Source organism: Scyliorhinus torazame, chromosome X (genome assembly GCF_047496885.1).
Source record: "Scyliorhinus torazame isolate Kashiwa2021f chromosome X, sScyTor2.1, whole genome shotgun sequence".
NCBI lineage: Eukaryota > Metazoa > Chordata > Chondrichthyes > Carcharhiniformes > Scyliorhinidae > Scyliorhinus > Scyliorhinus torazame.
Window position 1 is genome coordinate 16,754,420 of NC_092738.1, and position 26,588 is coordinate 16,781,007.

The 26,588-nt window shown below is 48.9% G+C and overlaps 1 protein-coding gene across 1 annotated transcript in view; it reads left to right on the forward strand.

The window, feature by feature from the left end:
• Positions 1-498: 498 nt before the first annotated feature.
• Positions 499-26,588, forward strand: part of LOC140405438 (fidgetin-like) — a 48,607-nt gene continuing 22,517 nt past the window's right edge. Inside the window, exon 1 of the mRNA XM_072493850.1 lies at positions 499-669. The gene's annotated coding sequence lies outside the window, so the exon portion shown is untranslated. The remainder of the gene's footprint in view (positions 670-26,588) is intronic.

A 26,588-nucleotide genomic window follows, 5' to 3' on the forward strand; every position in this document is an offset into this window, starting at 1 on the left:
ACTAGGTGAAACCCTGTCACCGAAAGAGTTGAGAGAAGAGGGGCGTTGCGGCGGCACAGTGGTTAGCACTGCTGCCTCACAGCGTCAGGGACCCGGGTTCAATTCCAACCTTGGGTGACTACCTGTGCGGAGTCTGCACTTCTCCCCGTGTGTGCGTGGGTTTCCTCCGGATGCTCCGGTTTCCCCCCACAGTCCAATGATGTGCAGGGTAGGTGGATTGGCCATGTTGAATTTCCCCTTAGTGCCCAAAGATTAGGTGGGGTTACGGGGATAGGGCGGGGGGCGGGCCTAGGTCAGGTGCTCTTTCGGAGAGTCGGTGCAGACTCGATGGGCTGAATGGCCTCCTTCTGCACTGTAGGGATTCTATGAAATGGACTAAAAATGGTGATTGAGTATGTGGGGGCAGTGGGGGTGTTGAGAAGGCAACGGGTTTGTTGGGAATTGAAGGTGATTTGAAACTTAATGCTGAACTTTCAACTTTCTTTCTTACAGCTGTGACTTTGTGAAAAGCGGAACTTTCAACCTTCGGTGGATGAAACCCGTGCGGAATGTGCGTCTCCAGTGGTAGAAGCCAATGTTGCCGCTGATAAAGAGTTCATCCGCATGTACAAAGGCCAGCTCTAAGAGTGGACATCTAAAGTCGTTGGTGCTGGAACTTTGTCTATTCAGGTACAGGACACTTCAGTCAAGATTTTAGATTTGATCTGTGGGCTGGACAGATGTAGCCTAACCGAGAAAAACATCTCGATATATTGGTGGACGAAGAATTAGGGTTGTAACTCCTCTCCCGTACAAGATGGGCTCGCTTTCTAAGTTGTTTAAATTCATTGCCTTAAATTGTGTGCAGTAGTTAATTGATTTGTCGCCTGAAACACAATTTGTTTGCAATCATTTTTGAATCAAAAAATGCTCTTAAAATGGGGTTCTTTCTCCAAACGCACAGCCTCGACATCTAAAAATGCAAGTGGCAACAATATTGCATTTCGGCCAGCTTTATACAGCAATACATTCTGCGCCCAAAACTAAGATACCTTTTTTCCCCCCATATCTGCAATTCTGACTTCATTTGCAGATTGCCAGACACATGCAATGGTTGGACATCAAGCTAAGGGGCGGGATTCTTCATCTCCTCAGCCCCGTTTTCCTGCACGGCGCGCCCTTCCCGGCAGCGGGATACTCCATTTCTGCAGTCGGCCAATGGAGTTTCCCATTGCGATCACCCCACGTCGTCGCTGCCGGCAGAGCGGACCGACGGAGTATCCCGCAGAAGAACTTTGCCCTTTTACATTGAAGCAGCTGGCACCCTCCAAGGGTGGCAGGACACTCATTTTTAACCCTTGACTGTCCAACCACCTTGCAATAAATGCCAACAAGTGGTTAGTGCCGCTGCCCCTGAGCCCAGAAGCTCTGGGTTTGAGTGCCACCCCAGGACGTGACGGCCAAGGAAGGGGCACTCATAACGCAGCCAAAACAGGCCGAGCACCAACCTGCAAATTCTTCCAAACATGCAAATTGCTGACAGTAAGAGCGGGAGAGACTCCTGGTCAGCCCCACTTGATGTGGAGTGGCACCCCTCAAGCTACAAGCCTCTGGCACCATCACACATTGGTCACTCTTTGTCGTGATTAAAGTAATAGCCAACTAGATACATTTTGCTGCCGATATCGAGGACTTGATTCTCCCAAACATTTGGCCGCCAACCTGAATTCACTTGAACAGAAGAAATTAAATTCCTGAGTATGTATTTTTAACAAAACCCATTGCACGTTTATGCCAAACCCTCGTGTGCCCTATTTACATGATGACAATGGTGTTTATTTTAAACCTGTTAAAATGTTACATCCAGGAATATGACGCCAAAGTGCTAAAAATAGCAGACGCAATTTTGAAGCTCAGCTCGGCTCCAGTGCGGCTGTGGATACGAATCGGGGCATTAAGCCTTGTGGGCAAACTGGAGATTAATAAAGACTTTTGGATGAATTTCTGCCTTCTATTTATACACACATTTTGTTGTTTCCAGTCGATGCGCTAAAACGTGGAAAGCCTGTCCTACAAAATGCGAAGGGCGCAGCAATATGCCCTCAAAATCTGCCGTGGGCTACAATAAGGAAGCCTGAAATATCACTGGATGCGCAAACTCGATGGGCCGAATGGCTTCCTTCTGCACTGTAGGGATTCTGTGATTCTATGATTTAGGCATTTTAGAATGAAAAACACCAGTATGACAGGCCAGGAGCTGAAAGTTTTCCTGCAAGAGATCAGGGAGAGGAAGGCGCACATGTTAAGAAACTAAAGACGACCATGTCCTATCTGAGGACGTGACTGATGCATCAGACTAGGCATGGGGAGAAGGTGCTGATCTTGCAACCTGCACCATTGCCCCATTCATCAAATTCAAAATACCCGCCCTCGATTGCAAATTCCTATTTTTGGTTTTATCGCAGCCAACTTCAGCAACCTCACCCGTTCCTGCGTTCCAGCCTTTAGACCTTCTCAATCTGGGCTCCTGTACATTTCCCTCTTGCACATGCAAGTTCAGTTGACACTCCAGTACAGTACTGAGGGAGCACTGGGAGTTGCCATCTTTCGGATGAGAGGCCGCTGTCCGCCCTCTCGGGTGGATGTAAAAAGGTCCCATGGTGCTATTTGAAGAAGAGCAAAGGAATTCTTTCCAGTATCCTGCCAAATATTTAGCCGTCAACCAACGTCGCAAAAACATTAGCTGGTCATTACCGAATTGCTGTTCATGGGAGCTTGCTGTGTACAAACTGGCTGCCACGTTGCCTACATTCCAACATTGACTGCATCGCGATATTGAAATTCTGCTCATTTAAAGTGTGTGACCTCGTTTCTCCCTCATCCCTCCCCGGTCTCAATAAATTAAGCAATAACAACATTTCTTTTCTGAAGCTTTCTCTAGGACGTCACTCTCCAGTTCTGGCTTCAACAGTCACTCGTGAAACGCAAAGGACAGCAACACGGGACAATGCGATGTGTGTCACATTGAAACATCTTCTCGCAACTACAAACTGATTCTGTAACAGCAGGAGAGGGGGGGGGGGGTAAGCAAAAAGCAAAACATTGCCCGGTGATCTGCAAATGGAAGAAACATTAAGGGTTGGGGCCTTATAAGAAGATCACTAATGTTGCAGTTTTCATTTTCACCAGGCTTTAGCGCCAAAATCTGTGACTCATGTTTATCACTGGCTTCACTTGCTCTAGACCAGTTGAAGAGCAGTTAAGAATGGGCTTTATGAACGACTTCTTGTCACCCCTATTGCCGATGAATAAAACTGGTCTCTTTCCTGAAAACGGCAAGCCCCGCACTCAGCAGGCAGCAGAAAATAATCCCAAAAGCCACCATGTTTGTTGAAAGAGCTACAGTGAAGAAGAATCAATGGCTGTGTATGTGGAGTGGCTCCCTCAGGGAGGACGTCAGTAACTGTGAGGGTCCTCAGGGACTACGTCAGTAGCCAGGGAGGTTCGACAAGGACTGTGTCAAATTCTGCAGGAGATTCCCGGGGGGGGGGGGGGTGTCAGTACCTGCAGGGGGTTCTCCAGGGAGTGTGACAGTATCTGCAGGAGTTTCCCCAGGGAGTGTGTCAGTATCTACAGGAGAATCCCCAGGGACTGTGTCAGTATCTACAGGAGAATCCCCAGGGAGTGTGTCAGTATCTGCAGGGAGTACCCGGGGAGTGTGTCAGTATCTGCAGGAGTTTCCCCAGGGAGTGTGTCAGTATCTGCAGGAGAATCCCCAGGGAGTGTGTCAGTATCTGCAGGGAGTACCCGGGGAGTGTGTCAGTATCTGCAGGAGTTTCCCCAGGGAGTGTTTCAGTATCTGCAGGAGTTTCTCCAGGGAGGTGTCAGTATCTACAGGAGATTCCCCAGGGAGTGTGCCAATATCTACAGGAGAATCCCCAGGGAGTGTGTCAGTATCTGCAGGGAGTACCCGGGGAGTGTGTCAGTATCTGCAGGAGTTTCCCCAGGGAGTGTGTCAGTATCTGCAGGAGGTTTCCCAGGGAGTGTGTCAGAATCTGCAGGAGTTTTTTCAGGGCGGGGTGTCAGTATCTGCAGGAGATTCCCCAGGGAGTGTGTCAGTATCTGCAGGGAGTACCCGGGGAGTGTGTCAGTATCTGCAGGAGTTTCCCCAGGGAGTGTGTCAGTATCTGCAGGAGGTTTCCCAGGGAGTGTGTCAGAATCTGCAGGAGTTTTTTCAGGGGGGGGGTGTCAGTATCTGCAGGAGATTCCCCAGGGAGTGTGTCAGTATTTACAGCGGATTCGCCAGGGAGTGTGTCAGTATTGACAGGGGGGTCCCCGGGGAGTGTGTCAGTATCTACTGGAGGTTCCCCAGGGACAGTCTCAGTGTTTCCAGGAGTTTCTCCAGGGAGTGTGTCATTATCTGCAGGGGTTTCCCCAGGGAGTGTGTCAGTATCTGCAGGAGTTTTTTCAGGGGGGGTGTCAGTATTGACAGGAGTTACACTACGGAGTGTGTCAGTATCTACAGGAGAATCCCCAGGGAGTGTGTCAGTATCTGCAGGAGATTCTCCAGCGTGTGTGTCAGTATCTACTGGAGGTTCCCCAGGGAGTGTGTCAGTATTTACAGGAGATTCTCCAGGGAGTGTGTTAGTATTTACAGGAAGGTCCGCGGGGAGTGTGTCAGTATCTGCAGGTGTTTCCACAGGGAGTGTGTCAGTATCTACAGGAGTTTCCACGGGGAGTTTGTCAGTATTTACAGGACTTTCACCAGGGAGTGTGTCAGTATCTACAGGGGGTTCTCCAGGGAATGTGTCAGTATCTGCAGGAGATTCCCCAGGGAGTGTGCCAGTATTTACAGGAGGTTCAGCAGGGAGTGTGTCAGTATATGCAGGAGATTCCCCAGGGAGTGTGTCAGTATCTGCAGGAGTTTCCCCAGGGAGTGTGTCAGGATCTACAGGAGTTTCCCCAGGGAGTGTGTCAGGATCTGCAGGAGGTTCCCCAGGAAGTGTGTCAGTACCTGCAGGGGGTTCCCCAGGGAGTGTGTCAGTATCTACAGGAGTTTCCCCAGGGAGTGTGTCAGTATCTGCAGGAGTTTCCCCAGGGAGTGTGTCAGGATCTGCAGGAGGTTCCCCAGGGAGTGTGTCAGTATCTGCAGGGGGTTCCCCAGGGAGTGTGTCAATATCTACAGGAGATTCCCCAGGGAGGGTGTCAGTATCGGCAGGAGTTTCCCCAGGGAGTGTGTCAGGATCTGCAGGATGTTCCCCATGGAGTGTGTCAGTATCTGCAGGGGGTTCCCCAGGGAGTGTTTCAGTATCTACAGGCGGTTTCACCAGCTAGTGTGTCAGTATGTACAGGAATTTCCCCAGGGAGTGTGTCAGTATCTGCAGGAGTTTCTCCAGTGGGGGGGGGGGGGGAGGTGGTGTCAGTATCTGCAGGAGATTCCCCAGGGAGTGTGTCAGTATTTACAGGAGATTCCCCAGGGAGTGTGTCAGTATTTACAGGGGGGTCCCCGGGGACTGTGTCAGTATCTACTGGAGGTTCCCCAGGGAGTGTCACAGTATCTACAGGAGATTCCCCAGGGAGTGTGTCAATATATACAGGAGAATCCCCAGGGAGTGTGTCAGTATCTGCAGGAGTTTTTTCAGGGGGGGTGTCAGTATTGACAGGAGTTACACTACGGAGTGTGTCAGTATCTACAGGAGAATCCCCAGGGAGTGTGTCAGTATCTGCAGGAGATTCTCCAGCGTGTGTGTCAGTATCTACTGGAGGTTCCCCAGGGAGTGTGTCAGTATTTACAGGAGATTCTCCAGGGAGTGTGTTAGTATTTACAGGAAGGTCCGCGGGGAGTGTGTCAGTATCTGCAGGTGTTTCCACAGGGAGTGTGTCAGTATCTACAGGAGTTTCCACGGGGAGTTTGTCAGTATTTACAGGACTTTCACCAGGGAGTGTGTCAGTATCTACAGGGGGTTCTCCAGGGAATGTGTCAGTATCTGCAGGAGATTCCCCAGGGAGTGTGCCAGTATTTACAGGAGGTTCAGCAGGGAGTGTGTCAGTATATGCAGGAGATTCCCCAGGGAGTGTGTCAGTATCTGCAGGAGTTTCCCCAGGGAGTGTGTCAGGATCTACAGGAGTTTCCCCAGGGAGTGTGTCAGGATCTGCAGGAGGTTCCCCAGGAAGTGTGTCAGTACCTGCAGGGGGTTCCCCAGGGAGTGTGTCAGTATCTACAGGAGTTTCCCCAGGGAGTGTGTCAGTATCTGCAGGAGTTTCCCCAGGGAGTGTGTCAGGATCTGCAGGAGGTTCCCCAGGGAGTGTGTCAGTATCTGCAGGGGGTTCCCCAGGGAGTGTGTCAATATCTACAGGAGATTCCCCAGGGAGGGTGTCAGTATCGGCAGGAGTTTCCCCAGGGAGTGTGTCAGGATCTGCAGGATGTTCCCCATGGAGTGTGTCAGTATCTGCAGGGGGTTCCCCAGGGAGTGTTTCAGTATCTACAGGCGGTTTCACCAGCTAGTGTGTCAGTATGTACAGGAATTTCCCCAGGGAGTGTGTCAGTATCTGCAGGAGTTTCTCCAGTGGGGGGGGGGGGGAGGTGGTGTCAGTATCTGCAGGAGATTCCCCAGGGAGTGTGTCAGTATTTACAGGAGATTCCCCAGGGAGTGTGTCAGTATTTACAGGGGGGTCCCCGGGGACTGTGTCAGTATCTACTGGAGGTTCCCCAGGGAGTGTCACAGTATCTACAGGAGATTCCCCAGGGAGTGTGTCAATATATACAGGAGAATCCCCAGGGAGTGTGTCAGTATCTGCAGGAGATTCTCCAGGGTGCGTGTCAGTACCTACTGGAGGTTCCCCAGGGAGTGTGTCAGTATCTGCAGGAGTTTCCCCAGGGAGTGTGTCAATATCTACAGGAGATTCCCCAGGGAGTGTGTCAGTATTTACAGGGGGGTCCCCGGGGAGTGTGTCAGTATCTACTGGAGGTTCCCCAGGGAGTGTCTCAGTATCTGCAGGGGTTTTCCAGGGAGTGTGTCATTATCTGCAGGAGTTTCCCCAGGGAGTGTGTCAGTATCTGCAGGAGGTTCTCCAGGGAGTGTGTAAGCATCTACTGGAGGTTCTCCAGGGAGTGTGTCAGTATCTACAGGGGGTTTCACCAGGGAGTGTGTCAGTATTTACAGGAAGGTCCCCGGGGAGTGTGTCAGTATCTACTGGAGGTTCCCCAGGGGGGGTGTCAGTATTTACAGGAAGGTCCCCGGGGAGTGTGTCAGTATTTACAGGGGGTCAACGGGATGTGAGTCAGTATATACAGGGGGTCCCCGGGGAGTATGTCAGTATTTACAGGGGGTCCCCGGGGAGGGTGTCAGTATTTACAGGGGGTCCCCGGGGAGTGTGTCAGTATTTACAGGGGGTCCACGGGGATGTGTCAGTATTTACAGGGGGTCCCCGGGGACGGTGTCAGTATTTACAGGGGGTCCCCGGGGAGTGTGTCAGTATTTCCAGGGAGTCCCCGGGGAGTGTGTCAGTATTTACAGGGGGTCCCCGGGGAGTGTGTCAGTATTTACAGGGAGTCCCCGGGGAGTGTGTCAGTATTTACATGGGGGTCTCTGGGGATTGTGTCAGTATTTACAGGGGTCCCGGGGAGTGTGTCAGTATTTACAGGGGGTCCCCCAGCGTGAGTCCTAAGGGAGTGTGTCAGTATTTACACGGGGTCCCCGGGGAGTGTGTCAGTATTCACAGGAGTTTCTCGGGGAGTGTGTCAGTATTTACAGGAAGGTCCCCGGGGAGTGTGTCAGTATTTACAGGGGGTCAACGGGATGTGAGTCAGTGTATACAGGGGGTCCCCGGGGAGTATGTCAGTATTTACAGGGGGTCCCCGGGGAGTGTGTCAGTATTTACAGGGGGTCCCCGGGGAGTGTGTCAGTATTTACAGGGGGTCCACGGGGATGTGTCAGTATTTACAGGGGGTCCCCGGGGACGGTGTCAGTATTTACAGGGGGTCCCCGGGGAGTGTGTCAGTATTTCCAGGGAGTCCCCGGGGAGTGTGTCAGTATTTACAGGGGGTCCCCGGGGAGTGTGTCAGTATTTACAGGGAGTCCCCGGGGAGTGTGTCAGTATTTACATGGGGGTCTCTGGGGATTGTGTCAGTATTTACAGGGGTCCCGGGGAGTGTGTCAGTATTTACAGGGGGTCCCCCAGCGTGAGTCCGAAGGGAGTGTGTCAGTATTTACACGGGGTCCCCGGGGAGTGTGTCAGTATTCACAGGAGTTTCTCGGGGAGTGTGTCAGTATTTACAGGAAGGTCCCCGGGGAGTGTGTCAGTATTTACAGGGGGTCCCCGGGGAGTGTGTCAGTATTTACAGGGTGTCCACGGGATGTGAGTCAGTATTTACAGGGGGTCCCCGGGGAGTGTGTCAGTATTTACAGGGGGTCCCCGGGGAGTGTGTCAGTATTTACAGGGGGTCCCCGGGGAGTGTGTCAGTATTTACAGGGGGGTCCCCGGGGAGTGTGTCAGTATTTACAGGAGGTTCTCAGGGAGTATGTCAGTATTTACAGGGGGCCCCCGGGGAGAGTGTCAGTATTTACAGGGGGTCCCTGGGGAGTGTGACAGTATTTACAGGGGGTCCCGGGGAGTGTGTCAGTATTTACAGGGGGTCCCCGGGGAGTGTGTCAGTATTTACAGGGGGTCCCCGGGGAGTGTGTCAGTATTTACAGGGGGTCCCCAGGGGGGGTGTCAGTATTTACAGGGGGTCCCCGGGGAGCGTGTCAGTATTTACAGGGGGGGTCCCCGGGGAGTGTGTCAGTATTTACAGGGGGTCCCCGGGGAGTGTGTCAGTATTTACAGGGGAACCCCGGGGAGTGTGTCAGTTTTTACAGGGGGTCCCCGGGGAGTGTGTCAGTATTTACAGGGGGTCCCCGGGGAGTGTGTCAGTATTTACAGAGGGTCCCCGGGGAGTGTGTCAGTATTTACAGGGGGTGCCCAGGGAGTGTGTCAGTATTTACATGGAGTCCCCGGGGAGTGTGTCAGTATTTACAGGGGAACCCCGGGGAGTGTGTCAGTATTTACAGGGAGTCCCCGGGGAGAGTGTCAGTATTTACAGGGGGTCCCTGGGGAGTGTGTCAGTATTTACAGGGGGTCCCCGGGGAGTGTGTCAGTATTTACAGGGGGTCCCCGGGGAGTGTGTCAGTATTTACAGGGGGTCCCCAGGGAGTGTGTCAGTATTTACAGGGAGTCCCCTGGGAGAGTGTCAGTATTTACAGGGAGTCCCCGGGGAGAGTGTCAGTATTTACAGGGGGTCCCCGGGGAGTGTGTCAGTATTTACAGGGGGTCCTCGGGGAGTGTGTCAGTATTTACAGGGGGTCCCTGGGGAGTGTGTCAGTATTTACAGGAGGTCCCCGATTAGTGTGTCAGTATTTACAGGGGGTCCCCGGGGAGTGTGTCAGTATTTACAGGGGGTGCCCGGGGAGTGTGTCAGTATTTACATGGAGTCCCCGGGGAGTGTGTCAGTATTTACAGGGGAACCCCGGGGAGTGTGTCAGTATTTACAAGGGGGTGCCCGGGGAGTGTGTCAGTATTTACATGGAGTCCCCTGGGAGTGTGTCAGTATTTACAGGGGAACCCCGGGGAGTGTGTCAATATTTACAGGGGGTCCCGGGGAGTGTGTCAGTATTTACAGGGGGTCCCCGGGGAGTGTGTCAGTATTTACAGGGGGTCCCCGGGGAGTGTGTCAGTATTTACAGGAGGTTCTCAGGGAGTGTGTCAGTATTTACAGGGGGTCCCCGGGGAGTGTGTCAGTATTTACAGGGGGTTCCTGGGGAGTGTGTCAGTATTTACAGGGGGGTCCCCGGGGAGTGTGTCAGTATTTACAGGGGGTCCCCGGGGAGTGTGTCAGTATTTACAGGGGGTTCCTGGGGAGTGTGTCAGTATTTACGGGGGGGTCCCCGGGGAGTGTGTCAGTATTTACAGGGGGTCCCCGGGGTGTGTGTCAGTATTTACAGGGGGCTCCCCGGGGAGTGTGTCAGTATTTACAGGGGGTCCCCGGGGAGTGTGTCAGTATTTACAGGGGGTTCCTGGGGAGTGTGTCAGTATTTACAGGGGGGTCCCCGGGGAGTGTGTCAGTATTTACAGGGGGTCCCCGGGGAGTGTGTCAGTATTTACAGGAGGTTCTCAGGGAGTCTGTCAGTATCTGCAGATGATCCCCAGGATGGGGGGTCTTTAAGAGAAGTGGATGCATTCCCTTCAACTGAAGCCATTCAAAGGCTTAAAATCAAAAAGGAGAGTGAAGCCCCAAACTGCAGTCACGGTCGGTAAAGTTCAACCAAAAAGAATCTGAGGGTTCCGAACATCTCGGGGCCAGTCGAGTTTCTGTTGTTCTGTGTTTTTCAGTGACCTGCAATCCAAGGAGATCTGAAGCTTGGAAGACACGTTGGAACGTCAATGGATCCCTGTTCTTTTTTCAGGTGATTGTGTGTCATGGAGGGGTAGGGGGGGAGGGGCGGAGAGTTCTATTTCCGGGATGATGAGATGTGTTGATGATTGGTCATTATAATGTGTTGATCTGGCTGATCAAACCTAATGGGACAACACTGAAGATGGAAGTGAGACCTGGCGACGCGACAGTTGTTGCTGTACATATTCCAGGAGTGCAGGCTTTTCACAGAGGTTCAGGAGGGAAAGAGGTGGGTGCATGAAGTGGTCCATATTGTGCTGTTCTGTGAGGGCATAAAAAGTCAAAAATACTTGTGCAGGGGTTCCCGTTTCTCTAGGCATGGAAACGGCAACAAGGCACGTACGCGCAGCCATAGGCGTTTGATGCACAAGGGCCTATTCCACTCGTCAATGGAGTTGGCCGTTGGTTAGTCCCTATGAGAGCGTTCAGGTGATGTACTAACTCTTGTGAAGAGGAATTAAAGGTTTCAGAACCTGTGAGTTGACATTTACCTGGCTGAGTCAGGTGGGTTGGAATCTGCAAGATTTGTTCATTGAAAGTGCTGTCTGGCTAGTTGGATCTCCAGGGTCTGCTACTTTAGACGACAGAGCTTGTATGGACTGCATGTCAAATAAAGTACAACACGAGTAATTTTGAATCCAATCTCTCCATTTAGCCTATGAATTTTTCTTCTTCTGTATCTATAATTTATATTCTGCATCAGCGTGAGATGGTACAGTGGTTAGGGGTTGGATAGGGTGGACAGTGAGAGCCTTCTCCCGCGGATGGAAATGGCTGGCACGAGGGGACATAGCTTTAAACTGAGGGGTAATAGATATAGGACAGAGGTCAGAGGTAGGTTCTTTGCGCAAAGAGTAGTGAGGCCGTGGAATGCCCTACCTGTTACAGTAGTGAACTCGCCAACATTGAGGGCATTTAAAAGTTTATTGGATAAACATATGGATGATAATGGCATAGTGTAGGTTAGATGGCTTTTGGCTTTTGTTTTGGTGCAACATCGTGGGCCGAAGGGCCTGTACTGCGCTGTAGCGTTCTATGTTCTATGTTAATGCTGCTGCCTCACAGCGCCAGGGACCCGGATTCAATTCCAGCCTTGGGTGACTGGCTGTGCGGAGTTTTCACATTCCACTGTGTCTGCGTGGGTTTCCTCCGCGTGCTCCGGTTTCCTCCCACAGTCCAAAGATGTGCAGGTTCGGTGGATTGGCCATGCTAAATTTCCCCTTAGTGTCCAAAGATGTGCAGGTTAGGTGGATTGGCCACGCTAAATTGTCCCTTACTGTCCAAAGATGTACAGGTTAGGTGGATTGGCCATGCTAAATTGTCCCTTATTGTCCAAAGATGCGCAGGCTCGGTGGATTGGCCACGCTAAATTGTCCCTTACTGTCCAAAGATGTGCAGGTTAGGTGGATTGGCCACGCTAAATTGTCCCTTACTGTCCAAAGATGTACAGGTTAGGTGGATTGGCCATGCTAAATTGTCCCTTATTGTCCAAAGATGCGCAGGCTAGGTGGATTGGCCATGATAAATTGTCCCTTAGTGTCCAAAGATGTGCAGGTTAGGTGGATTGGCCATGCTAAATTGTCCCTTAGTGTCCAAAGATGTGTAGGCTAGGTGGATTGGCCATGCTAAATTGCCCCTTAGTGTCCAAAGATGTGCATGTTCGGTGGATTGGCCATGCTAAATTGCCCCTTACTGTCCAAAGATGTACAGGTTAGGTGGATTGGCCATGCTAAATTGTCCCTTACTGTCCAAAGATGTACAGGTTAGGTGGATTGGCCATGTTAAATTGTCCCTTAGTGTCCAAAGATGTCCAGGTTAGGTGGATTGGCCATGTTAAATTGTCCCTTACTGTCCAAAGATGTACAGGTTAGGTGGATTGGCCATGCTAAATTGTCCCTTAGTGTCCAAAGATGCGCAGGCTAGGTGGATTGGCCATGATAAATTGTCCCTTAGTGTCCAAAGATGTACAGGTTAGGTGGATTGGCCATGCTAAATTGTCCCTTACTGTCCAAAGATGTGCAGGTTAGGTGGATTGGCCATGTTAAATTGTCCCTTTGTGTCCAAAGATGTGAAGGTTAGGTGGATTGGCCATGCTAAATTGTCCCTTAGTGTCCAAAGATGCGCAGGCTAGGTGGATTGGCCATGATAAATTGTCCCTTAGTGTCCAAAGATGTACAGGTTAGGTGGATTGGCCATGCTAAATTGTCCCTTACTGTCCAAAGATGTGCAGGTTAGGTGGATTGGCCATGTTAAATTGTCCCTTTGTGTCCAAAGATGTGAAGGTTAGGTGGATTGGCCATGTTAAATTGTCCCTTAGTGTCCAAAGATGTGCAGGTTAGGTGGATTGGCCATGATAAATTGTCCCTTCGTGTCCAAAGATGTACAGGTTAGGTGGATTGGCCATGATAAATTGTCCCTTAGTGTCCAAAAGTTAGGTGGTGTTATGGGGATTGTGTATGCCTTGAGAGGGTACTCTTTCAGAGGGTCTCATCAGACTCAATGGACTGAATGGCCTTCTGCACTGTAGGGATTCTATGATTTTCTTTCTCTAGCATTGGCCATGCTTTGACCCTGGATTATTTCTGAGTATTGAAATGAAGTTGAATTCCAATGGCCTGTTGTGTGAATCCAGAGTGAATGGGTTTATCACAGGCTATTGTGTCATATTGAATGAACAAAGAGCAAAGAAATGTACAGCATAGGAACAGGCCCTTCGGCCCTCCAAGCCCGTGCCGACCATGCTGCCCGACTAAACTAAAATCTTCTACACTTCCTGGGTCCGTATCCCTCTATTCCCATCCTATTCATGTATTTGTCAAGATGCCCCTTAAATGTCACTATCGTCCCTGCTTCCACCACCTCCTCCGGTAGCGGGTTCCAGGCACCCACTACCCTCTGTGTAAAAAACTTGCCTCGTACATCTCCTCTAAACCTTGCCCCTCGCACCTTAAGCCTATGCCCCTAGTAATTGACCCCTCTACCCTGGGATGGGTGAGGGTAGGTCAGAAATTGGGGTCGCTGAACACACACGGCCAGTACAGAAAAGTCTATTTTTTATCTTTGGGCAGTGCTGTCTGATAAAAATTGTTAACTAGCCACATGTGTCGCTATGATGACAGTTTTCGCTGCAGGCATTAATTTTAATAATTAAAAATGTGTCATAATCAATACGAGTAATGTCAATTGTATATTAATTGGGTGTTCCTTTGCATTCAGATGGTGGGTATTAATTAGGGACTCACATATAGAACAACAAAGAACAAAGAAATGTACAGCACAGGAACAGGCCCTTCGGCCCTCCAAGCCCGTGCCGACCATGCTGCCCGACTAAACTACAATCTTCTACACTTCCTGGGTCCGTATCCCTCTATTCCCATCCTATTCATGTATTTGTCAAGATGCCCCTTAAATGTCACTATCGTCCCTGCTTCCACCACCTCCTCCGGTAGCGAGTTCCAGGCACCCACTACCCTCTGTGTAGAAAACTTGCCTCGTACATCTACTCTAAACCTTGCCCCCCTCACCTTAAGCCTGGGGAAAAGCCTCTGAGTATCCATTCTGTCTATGCCCCTCATAATTTTGTCGACCTCTATCAGGTCGCCCCTCAACCTCCGTTGTTCCAGTGAGAACAAACCGAGTTTATTCAACGGCTCCTCATAGCTAATGCCCTCCATACCAGGCAACATTCTGGTAAATCTCTTCCGCACCCTCTCGAAAGCCTCCACATCCTTCTGGTAGTGTGGCGACCAGAATTGAACACTATACTCCAAGTGTGGCTTAACTAAGGTTCTATGCAGCTGCAACATGACTTGCCAATTCTTAAACTCATTGCCCCGGCCAATGAAGGCAAGCATGCCGTATGCCCTCTTGACTACCTTCTCACCTGTGTTGCCCCTTTCAGTGACCTGTGGACCTGTACTCCTAGATCTCTCTGACTTTCAATACTCTTGAGGGTTCTACCATTCACTACCTGCATGAGACCTTCCAAAATGCATTACCTCACATTTGTCCGGATTAAACTCCATCTGCCATCTCTCCACCCAAGTCTCCAAACAATCTAAATCCTGCTGTATCCTCTGACAGTCCTCATCGCAATCCGCAATTCCACCAACTTTTGTGTCGTCTGCAAACTTACTAATCAGACCAGTTACATTTTCCTCCAAATCATTTATATATACTACGAACAGCATAGGTCCCAGCACTGATCCCTGTGGAACACCACTGGTCACAGCCCTCCAATTAGAAAAGCATCCTTCCATTGCTACTCTCTGCCTTCTATGACCTAGCCAGTTCTGTATCCACCTTGCCAGCTCACCCCTGATCCCGTGTGACTTCACCTTTTGTACTAGTCGACCATGAGGGGCCTTGTCAAAGGCCTTACTGAAGTACAAAGAGACAACATCCACTGCCCTACCTGCATCAATCATCTTTGTGACCTCCTCGAAAAACTCTATCAAGTTAGTGAGACACGACCTCCCCTTCACAAAACCGTGCTGCCTCTCACTAATACGTCCATTTGCTTCCAAATGGGAGTAGATCCTGTCTCGAAGAATTCTCTCCAGTAATTTCCCTACCACTGAAGTAAGGCTTACCGGCCTGTAGTTCCCTGGATTATCCTTGCTACCCTTCTTAAACAGAGGAACAACATTGGCTATTCTCCAGTCCTCCGGGACATCACCTGAAGACAGTGAGGATCCAAAGATTTCTGTCAAGGCCTCAGCAATTTCCTCTCCAGCCTCCTTCAGTATTCTGGGGTTGATCCCATCAGGCCCTGGGGACTTATCTACCTTAATATTTTTTAAGACGCCCAATGTCTTTTTGGATCTCAATGTGACCCAGGCTATCTACACACCCCTCTCCAGACTCAACATCTACCAATTCCTTCTCTTTGGTGAATACTGATGCAAAGTATTCATTTAGTACCTCGCCCATTTCCTCTGGCTCCACACATAGATTCCCTTGCCTATCCTTCAGTGGGCCAACCCTTTCCCTGGCTACCCTCTTGCTTTTTATGTACGTGTAAAAAGCCTTGGGATTTTCCTTAACCCTATTTGCCAATGACTTTTCGTGACCCCTTCTAGCCCTCCTGACTCCTTGCTTAAGTTCCTTCCTACTTTCCTTATATTCCACACAGGCTTCGTCTGTTCCCAGCCTTTTAGCCCTGACAAATGCCTCCTTTTTCTTTTTGATGAGGCCTACCATATCTCTCGTTATCCTTTGAAGAGCAGCAGACAGTAACCGTGGCAGTTGGGTTTGGAGATGCATGCTTGCAATGTGTGTCTCTGTAAATAAAAAGTGCATAAAGACCAGGCTCCAGTTCTATTCTTCACCACCACGATCTGGATTGTAACAGGTAAATGCACTTTGTGTACATACCCACTTAACAAACATCTATCACCGTAATCAAGAAGGCAAGGCACTCCCAATGAGGGCAGCACGGTAGCACAGTGGTTAGCACAGTTGCTTCACAGCTCCAGTGTCCCAGGTTCGATTCCCGGCTTGGGTCACTGTCTGTGCGGAGTCTGCACGTTCTCCCCATGTCTGCGTGGGTTTCCTCCGGGTGCTCCGGTTTCCCCCCACAGTTCAAAGAAGTGCGGGTTAGGTGGATTGACCGTGCTTAATTACCTTAGTGTCCAGAAAGGTTAAGTGGGGGTTACGGGGATAGGGTAGATACATGGGCTTGAGTAGGGTGCTCTTTGTAAGGGCCGGTGCAGACTCGATGGGCCAAATGGCCTCCTTCTGCACTGTAAATTCTATGATTCTATGATCAAAAAGACTTGCACATTCTGTTTTTCATTTTAGAATCTTAGCAACAAATACCTGACTTGGTTAATGATCACATGCAGACGCCAGGCATATGTAAGTGTGGCGGCTGTTGCTCATTTTATAGTCTTCAAATCAGCAATGCAATTAGCAACAACTGGATTCTCAATTAGCCGCATGTAGCTAGCAATTAATCTACTGGATAACACTGCTTTAGGCTATTGGAATGGCTAATGTCAGTCTCAACAGTGTTGTAATATGTCATTCAGGGATTGCGGCATGGCATCCCTGGAAAGGAAGTGTGTCATGCGATCTAGTTTTAGTTTCGCTTTATCTTTCTGCAGAGCACGCACACACAGCTGTGATGTCTTCCAGCTTAATATGCACGTCTATCTGTTCACAAGTGCCTAGATTTAATAAATTAACCCGCAATGTGTTCACCTTGACCCTTATGAATGATTTGAAGATCTTGTGATGCAGTGGGTAGCGTCCCTGTCTCTGAGCCCAGAAGCTCTGGGTTCGAGTCTCACCCCAGGACTTGATGTCCGAGGAAGGTGTGTCCATAACGCGGCCAAACAGGTTGAGTGTCAACCTGTAAATCCCTCCAAACACCCCAATGGCTGGCGGTAAGAGCGGGAGAGATTCCTAGTAAGCTGTGCTTGATGTGGAGGGGAGCCCCTCAAACGATAAGCCTCTGGCGACAAACTAACAACCTGTTCCTGGAATTATTCGCTATGGAAATGGACGAAAGAGAATTGGTGCCTTTATATCATTAGAAAAACACAACAAACAGCACTTTCTGTGATTTATTACTCTCGCCTGGCACACCTATTTCAAACCTCTGTTTCTATTCCTTTCTTTCTGTCTCTCAGTCTCTCTTCTCTCCTCTCTCGCTCTGTGTGTCTCTCGATCTCTCCATCTCTGTTGGTCTCCTTCTTTCACTCCCTACAATCAATGGTTCCGCCCTGCCGTAGTACTGGAAGACCCTTGTCAAAGTCACAAATTACATCCTATCTCATTACGACCAGGATAAACTTTCCCCCTTGTCCTTCTCTCCCTGTCCGCAGCCTTTGACACAGGTTGACCACCCCATCCTCCTCCAACACCCTCGCCACTGTCGTCCAGCTGGGTGGGGACAGCTCTCACCTGCTTCCATTCTGATCTATCTAATCGTAGTCCGAGAATCACCGGCAATGGCTTCTCTTCCTGTTCCCGCAGCGAAACCTCTGGTGTCCTCCAAGACCAAACTGGTCTTCCCAAAGTTTAGTTGGAGGACATTTCTGCTTATCCAGCATTGGATGTCGGGCAGACTGTGAGATAGATCGGCCATGATCTTACTGAATGGCGGAACAGGCTTGAGGGGCCGAATGGCCTCCTCCTCCTAATTCGTATGCAAATCAGAAAGTGCGAGAGTTGAGAGACATGGTGGTGAGTTGGAGCTGTCTTTAGTCGCCACCACAAACTTCATTCTTGCTCCATCCCACCTCCCTTCATAACCAGTGTCTGAGGTTCAATCAGATACTTCACAAACACCGAACCAAACTACTGCAGATGCTGGAAATCTGCAATTAAACATGCTGGGAACACTCAACAGGTCAGGCAATGATCCACATCCTAATTCTGAATCATAGAATCCCTACAGTACAGAAGGAGGCCATTCAGCCCAATGTGTCTGCATTGATCCTCTAAAAAAGCACCCTACCTAGGTTCACTCCCCCACCCTATCCCCATAACTCCACCGAACCAGCACACCTTTGGATACTAAGGGACAATTTATCACGGCCAATCCACCTAATCTGCACATCTTTGGACACTAAGGGACAATTTAGCATGGCCAATCCACCTGATCTGCACATCTTTGGAAACTAAGGGACAATTTAGCACGGCCAATCCACCTAACCTGCACATCTTTGGACACTAAGGGACAATTTAGCACGGCCAATCCACGTAACCTGCACATCTTTGGACACTAAGGGCAATTTAGCATGGTCAATCCACCTAACCTGCACATCTTTGGACTGTCGTAAACCCACGCAGACATGGGGAGAACGTACAAACTTCACACAGACAGTCACCCGAGGTTTTCTGCTTCTCTCTCCATAAATGCTGCCTGACCTGCCTTTTCTGATTTGATTTCCGACTGTTAGCAATCTTGGTATCATATTTGTTTCTGAACATAGAACAATACAGCGCAGTACAGGCCCTTCGGCCCACGATGTTGCACCGAAACAAAAGCCATCTAACCTACACTATGCCATTATCATCCATATGTTTATCCAATAAACTTTTAAATGCCCTCAATGTTGGCGAGTTCACTACTGTAGCAGGTAGGGCATTCCACGGCCTCACTACTCTTTGCGTAAAGAACCTACTTCTGACCTCTGTCCTATGTCTATTACCCCTCAGTTTAAAGCTATGTCCCCTCGTGCCAGCCATTTCCATCCGCGGGAGAAGGCTCTCACTGTCCACCCTATCCAACCCCCTGATCATTTTGTATGCCTCTATTAAGTCTCCTCTTAACTTTCTTCTCTCCAACGAAAACAACCTCAAGTCCATCAGCCTTTCCTCATAAGATTTTCCCTCCATACCAGGCAACATGCTGGTAAATCTCCTCTGCACCCGCTCCAAAGCCTCCACGTCCTTCCTATAATGCGGTGACCAGAACTGTACGCAATACTCCAAATGCGGCCGTACCAGAGTTCTGTACAGCTGCAACATGACCTCCTGACTCCGGAACTCAATCCCTCTACCAATAAAGGCCAACACTCCATAGGCCTTCTTCACAACCCTATCAACCTGGGTGGCAACTTTCAGGGATCTATGTACATGGACACCTAGATCCCTCTGCTCATCCACACTTTCAAGAACTTTTCCATTAGCCAAATATTCCGCATTCCTGTTATTCCTTCCAAAGTGAATCACCTCACACTTCTCTACATTAAACTCCATTTGCCACCTCTCAGCCCAGCTCTGCAGCTTATCTATATCCCTCTGTAACCTGCTACATCCTTCCACACTATCGACAACACCACCGACTTTAGTATCGTCTGCAAATTTACTCACCCACCCTTCTGCGCCTTCCTCTAGGTCATTGATAAAAATGACAAACAGCAACGGCCCCAGAACGGATCCTTGTGGTACTCCACTTGTAACTGAACTCCATTCTGAACATTTCCCATCAACCACCACCCTCTGTCTTCTTTCAGCGAGCCAATTTCTGATCCACATCTCTAAATCACCCTCAATCCCCAGCCTCCGTATTTTCTGCAATAGCCTACCGTGGGGAACCTTATCAAACGCTTTGCTGAAATCCATATACACCACATCAACTGCTCTACCCTCGTCTACCTGTTCAGTCACCTTCTCAAAGAACTCAATAAGGTTTGTGAGGCATGACCTACCCTTCACAAAGCCATGCTGACTATCCCTGATCATATTATTCCTATCTAGATGATTATAAATCTTGTCTCTTATAATCCCCTCCAAGACTTTACCCACTACAGACGTGAGGCTCACCGGTCTAGAGTTGCCGGGGTTGTCTCTGCTCCCCTTTTTGAACAAAGGGACCACATTTGCTATCCTCCAGTCCTCTGGCACTATTCCTGTAGCCAATGATGACATAAAAATCAAAGCCAAAGGTCCAGCAATCTCTTCCCTGGCCTCCCAGAGAATCCTAGGGTAAATCCCATCAGGTCCCGGGGACTTATCTATTTTCAGCCTGTCCAGAATTGCCAACACCTCTTCCCTACGTACCTCAATGCCATCTATTCTATTAGCCTGGGGCATAGCATTCTCCTCCACAACATTATCTTTTTCCTGAGTGAATACTGACGAAAAATATTCATTTCGTATCTCGCCTATCTCTTCAGACTCCACACACAACTTCCCATCCCTGTCCTTGACTGGTCCTACTCTTTCCCTAGTCATTCGCTTATTCCTGACATACCTATAGAAAGCTTTTGGGTTTTCCTTGATCCTACCTGCCAAATACTTCTCATGTCCCCTCCTTGCTCGTCTTAGCTCTCTCTTTAGATCCTTCCTCGCTACCTTGTAACTATCCATCGCCCCAACCGAAACTTCACACCTCATCTTCACATCGGCCTCCTTCTTCCTCTTAACAAGAGATTCCACTTCTTTGGTAAACCACGGTTCCCTCGCTCGATGCCTTCCTCCCTGCCTGACCGGTACATACTTATCAAGAACACGCAGTAGCTGATCCTTGAACAAGCTCCACTTATCCAGTGTGCCCAACACTTGCAGCCTACTTCTCCACCTTATCCCCCGCAAGTCACGTCTAATGGCATCATAATTGCCCTTCCCCCAGCTATAACTCTTGCCCTGCGGTGTATACTTATCCCTTTCCATCATTAACGTAAACGTCACCGAATTGTGGTCACTGTCCCCAAAGTGCTCTCCTACCTCCAAATCCAACACCTGGCCTGGTTCATAACCCAAAACCAAATCCAACGTGGCCTCGCCTCTTGTTGGCCTGTCAATATATTGTGTCAGGAAACCCTCCTGCACACACTGTACGAAAAACGACCCATCTAATGTACTCAAACTATATCTTTTCCAGTCAATATTTGGAAAGTTAAAGTCTCCCATAATAACTACCCTGTTACTTTTGCTCTTATCCAGGATCATCCTCGCCATCCTTTCCTCTACATCCCTAGAACTATTTGGAGGCCTATAGAAGACTCCCAACAGTGTGACCTCTCCTTTCATGTTTCTAACCTCAGCCCATACTACCTCGGAAGATGAGTCCCCATCTAGCATCCTCTCCGCCACTGTAATGCTGCTCTTGACTAGCAGCGCCACACCTCCCCCTCTTTTGCCTCCTTCTCTGAGCTTACTAAAACACCTAAACCCCGGAACCTGCAACATCCATTCCTGTCCCTGCTCTATCCATGTCTCCGAAATGGCCACAACATCGAAGTCCCAGGTACCAACCCATGCTGCCAGTTCCCCTACCTTATTTCGTATACTCCTGGCATTGAAGTAGACACACTTCAAACCACCTACCTGAACACTGGCCCACTCCTGCGACGTCAAATCTGTGCTCCTGACCTCTATACTCTCATCTCCCAGGTTCCCATGAAGATGAGCTCCTGACCATATGTTCACTCCATCACCAATACTAGAACAAAGAACAAAGAGAAGTACAGCACAGGAACAGGCCCTTCGGCCCTCCAAGCCTGTGCCGACCATGCTGCCCAGCTAAACTAAAATCTTCTATACTTCCTGGGTCCGTATCCCTCTATTCCCATCCTATTCATGTATTTGTTAAGATGCCCCTTAAATGTCACTATCGACCCTGCTTCCACCACCTCCTCCGGTAGCGAGTTCCAGGCACCCACTACCCTCTGTGTAAAAAAAACTTGCCTCGTACATCTACTCTAAACCTTGCCCCTCGCACCTTAAACCTAGTAATTGACCCCTCCACCCTGGGGAAAAGTCTCTGACTATCCACTCTGTCTATGCCCCTCATAATTTTGTGGACCTCTATCAGGTCGCCCCTCAACCTCCTTCGTTCCAGTGAGAACAAACCGAGTTTATTCAACCGCTCCTCATAGCTAATGCCCTCCATACCAGGCAACACCCTGGTAAATCTCTTCTGCACCCTCTCTAAAGCCTCCACATCCTTCTGGTAGTGTGGTGACCAGAATTGAACACTATACTCCAAGTGTGGCCTAACTAAGGTATATTCTCTCTGCTTCCACCTCCATAACATCAGCGGATTCCACCATTGCCTGAACACATCTGCTGGTATTCTCATTCGTGCATTTACTGCACCCGGACTTAACTTTTCAAATGCTCTCCTTGCTGGTCTCCCATCCTGAACCAACATGAGCTCATCCAAAACTCTTCTGCCCATCTCCTCCCTCACAACGAGTCCCATTTCCCCTCTTACCCCCTGTGCTCATGAACCCCAAGCTAGCTCCCAGTCAAGCAACACCTAGATTTTTTAAATTCCCACCCGTGTCTTCAAATCCCTCCAAGGAGCCTTTCCCTGTCTCTGTAACCTCCTGCAACCTTGGAGATCTCCCTGTTCCGCCAAATCTGACCCCCTGCTAATCCCCGATTTTTAATCGCTCCACCATTGACGGCCGTGCCTTCAGCTGCCTGGGTCCCAAGCTCCGGAATTCTCTCCCGAAACCTCTCCACCCCCCTCTTTCCCTCAACTTCCACCTTTAAGGTGCTCCTTAAAACCAACCTCATTGACCAAGATTTTGGTCACCTGACCTAATATGTCCTTATGTGGCTCAGTGTCACTCATGGTGAAGCCCCTTGGGCAGTTTACTATGCTGAAAGCACTAAATGTTATTGTTGTCTCTGTTTCTGGCACACTGAACAAATCTGTGATCCTGTTGCAATGCCATATGATAAGTATGGAGAGCTGACCTTTTATGAGTTTTTGAGGTAAATTTAAAACACAGGGTGAATCAGAACACACAGGGTAAATGGTCTTATCGCCTTTCGGAAGGTGAAAACAAAAACGAGCGAGGGCAATCGTGAAGGTTTAAAACCAAGTCTTTGCACAAATAGTACAGTATCCAATTTGATGGCTCTGTTTCTGGCACGCTGGCACGGTGGGCAGGCTGTGCTTCATGCTGGGAAGGTTGACCTGTTTGGCACTCCCAAGAAATTCTCCCCACAGGACTATAGCGCCATCGGGTCTGACGGAAGGTGGAAGCCATTGCTGAGCACTCTGTCGGGCTCCAGGAACAGATGCGGAAGAGCAGCGTGCACATTTTACGGTGCCTTGCTGGGTAAGACAATCTTACAGTCGCACATACCAGGTAGGAGGCCAAAGTGTTGCCTGTAACTCTGTTCCATGTCCTGTGCCAAATTCTGAGGGGGAGAATTTTTTTTTTTACAGCTCTTTCAATGGTATTGCATGCCGACCCAGACTTCCGCAGCGCACATGCTCAAGCCGCAATGTATTACTGCAACAGCATAGCTGCTGGATACACAGTCGCAAAATGAAACCCAATGTGTCTGCCACTCTATCTGCCTCTTTCAATTCACCACATGTCGCGACTGATTCGTTGTTTGCATCTAATATAAAGGCACAACCCCAAAATGGAGGAAAGCTCAGAGATTACTCGCCTCTGACTTTCTTCAGGAGGCCACCCGGAGACAAATCCCTCCATAGTCACCCAGCAGCAGAAGAGAAATGTATACTAAATGCTATTGGCTAATAGCCATCCTCCTCTCGTTTGATTTCCCCCTTGGTGCTGACTACCATGCAAATTTACACAAAACATATTTTTTGCAATAAAGAACTGGAGGCAACACCCTGGACTATACTTTCTTGGGTTTTTCATATGCTCGTCGCCCTGCTGCTTGATCATGTTCCCACACCCTGGGCTAGTGCACGGTTAATTCAAAGCCCCACATGCCCCAGAGACACAACACAAGTGAATTCACCAAGAATTATTTTCTTTAATAATAATCTTTATTGTCACAAGTAGGCTGACATTAACACTGCAATGAAGTTACTGTGAAAAGCTCTCATAAAAGTACCCAATACATTACAGTCACCAGGTTTGTAAGTTGAAACACGATTACTGTTTATTTATATCATGAAATATGCAGGACTCACTGTGGAGCGTCCGCGATGCTGAGGACGTCGTGGACAGCACATTTAGCGAGTTGGTCACACCGCAGGTGAAAGTAACTGAGGGAGATAGAAAATGGGTGACCAAAAGACAGAGCAAGAGTAGGAAGGCAGTGCAGGTGTCCCCTGCGGTCATCTCCCTGCAAAACAGATATACTGCTTTGGATACAGTTGAGGGAGGTGGCTCACCAGGGGAAGGCAGCAGCAGCCAGATTCATGGCACCGTGGCTGGCTCTGCTGTGCAACTGGGCAGGAAGAAGAATGGCAGGGCTATAGTGTTAGGGGACTCAATTGTCAGGGGAATAGACAGGCGGTTCTGCGGATGCAATTAAGACTCCAGGATGGTATGTTGCCTTCCTGCTGCAAGGGTCAAGGATGTCTCGGAGCGGCTGCAGGACATTCTGGGGGGGGGGGGGGGGTGAACAGCCAGCTGACGTGGTGCACATAGGCACAAACAATATAGGTAAAAAATGGGACGAGGTCCTACAAGCTGAATTCAGGGAGTTAGGAGTTAAACTAAAAAGTAGGACCTCAAAGGTAGTAATCTCAGGATTGCTACCAGTGCCACGGGCTAGTCAGAGTAGGAATGTCAGGATAGATAGGATGAATGCATGGCTCGAGAGATGGTGCAAGAGGGAAGGATTCAAATTCCTGGGGCATTGGAACCGGTTCTGGGGGAGGTGAGACCAGTACAAACCGGATGGTCTGCACCTGTGTAGGACTGGAACCGATGTCCTAGGGGGGTGGGGTTTGCTAGAGCTGTTGGGGAGGGTTAAAACGAATATGGCAGGGGGATGGGAACCAATGCAGGAAGTTGGAAGGTAGTAAAACAGGGACAGAAACAAAAGGCAGTAAGGGGGAAAGTGTAAGGCAGAGAAGCCATAGTCAAAAATCAAAAAGGGCGACAGTACAAGGTACAGTGACTGAGGGGAGCTCAGTGAATAGGCCCAGTAATACTAAAAGGAATAAAACGGGAAGTAAAAACATTAATGGTAAGCGACGTGGCAGGTTGTTACATGAAGATATGGGTTCAACGACGAGGAAAATTAGGAGAAAAGTTAAGAGGAAATATAACTTAGGAGAGGTTACTGATCGAGGTGTTAAGATTCAAAACAGAGGTAAAAAAGCCAACATAAGTGTACTTTACCTGAATGCTCGTAGTATTCGGAATAAGGTAAATGAGTTGATGACGCAAATCATCATGAATGACTATGATTTAGTGGCTATTACTGAAACATGGTTAAAGGATGGTCACAACTGGGAGTTAAATATCCGAGGGTATCAAACTATTCGGAAGGACAGAGTGGATGGTAAGGGAGGTGGTGTAGCTCTGTTATTTAAGGATGACATCCGGGCAATAATAAGGGATGACATCGGTGCTATGGAGGATAAGGTTGAATCCATTTGGGTGGAAATCAGGAATAGTAAGGCGAAAAAGTCACTGATAGGAGTAGTCTATAGGCCACCAAATAGTAACATTATGGTGGGGCAGGCAATAAACAAAGAAATAACGGATGCATGTAGAAATGATACAGCAGTTATCATGGGGGATTTTAATCTACATGTCGATTGGTTTAACCAGGTCAGTCAAGACAGCCTTGAGGAGGAGTTTATAGAATGTATCCGCGATAGTTTCCTAGAACAGTATGTAATGGAACCTACGAGGGAACAAGCGGTCCTAGATCTGGTCCTGTGTAATGAGACAGGATTGATTCAGGATCTCATAGTTAGGGATCCTCTCGGAAGGAGAGATCACTATATGGTGGAATTTAAAATACAGATGGAGGGTGAGAAGGTAAAATCAAACACTAGTGTTTTCTGCTTGAACAAAGGCGATTACAATGGGATGAGAGAAGAACTAGCTAAGGTAGACTGGGAGCAAAGACTTTATGGTGAAACACTTGAGGAACAGTGGAGAATCTTCCAAGCGATTTTTCACAGTGCTCAGCAAAGGTTTACACCAACAAAAAGGAAGGACGGTAGAAAGAGGGAAAATCGACCATGGATATCTAAGGAAATAAGGGAGAGTATCAAATTGAAGGAAAAAGCATACAAAGTGGCAAAGATTAGTGGGAGACTAGAGGACTGGGAAATCTCTAGGGGGCAACAGAAAGCTTCTAAAAAAGCTATAAAGAAGAGGAAGATAGATTATGAGAGTAAACTTGCTCAGAATATGAAAACAGATAGTAAAAGTTTCTACAAATATATAAAACAAAAAAGAGTGGCTAAGGTAAATATTGGTCCTTTAGAGGATGAGAAGGGAGATTTAATAATGGGAGATGAGGAAATGGCTGAGGAACTGTACAGGTTTTTTTGGCTCGGTCTTCACAGTGGAAGACACAAATAACATGCCAGTGACTGATAGAAATGAGGCTATGACAGGTGAGGACCTTGAGAGGATTGTTATCACTAAGGAGGAAATGATGTGCAAGCTAATGGGGCTAAAGGTAGACAAGTCTCCTGGCCCTGATGGAATGCATCCCAGAGTGCTAAAAGTGATGGCTAGGGAAATTGCAAATGCACTAGTGATAATTTACCAAAATTCACTAGACTCTGGGGTGGTCCCGGCGGATTGGAAATTAGCAAACGTGACACCACTGTTTAGAAAAGGAGGTAGGCAGAAAGCGGGTAATTATAGGCCAGTGAGCTTAACTTCGGTAGTAGGGAAGATGCTGTGATATAGTGTAGATTTATTCGTTCTTAAGGGCAGCACGGTAGCATTGTGGATAGCACAATTGCTTCACAGCTCCAGGGTCCCAGGTTCGATTCCGGCTTGGGTCACTGTCTGTGCGA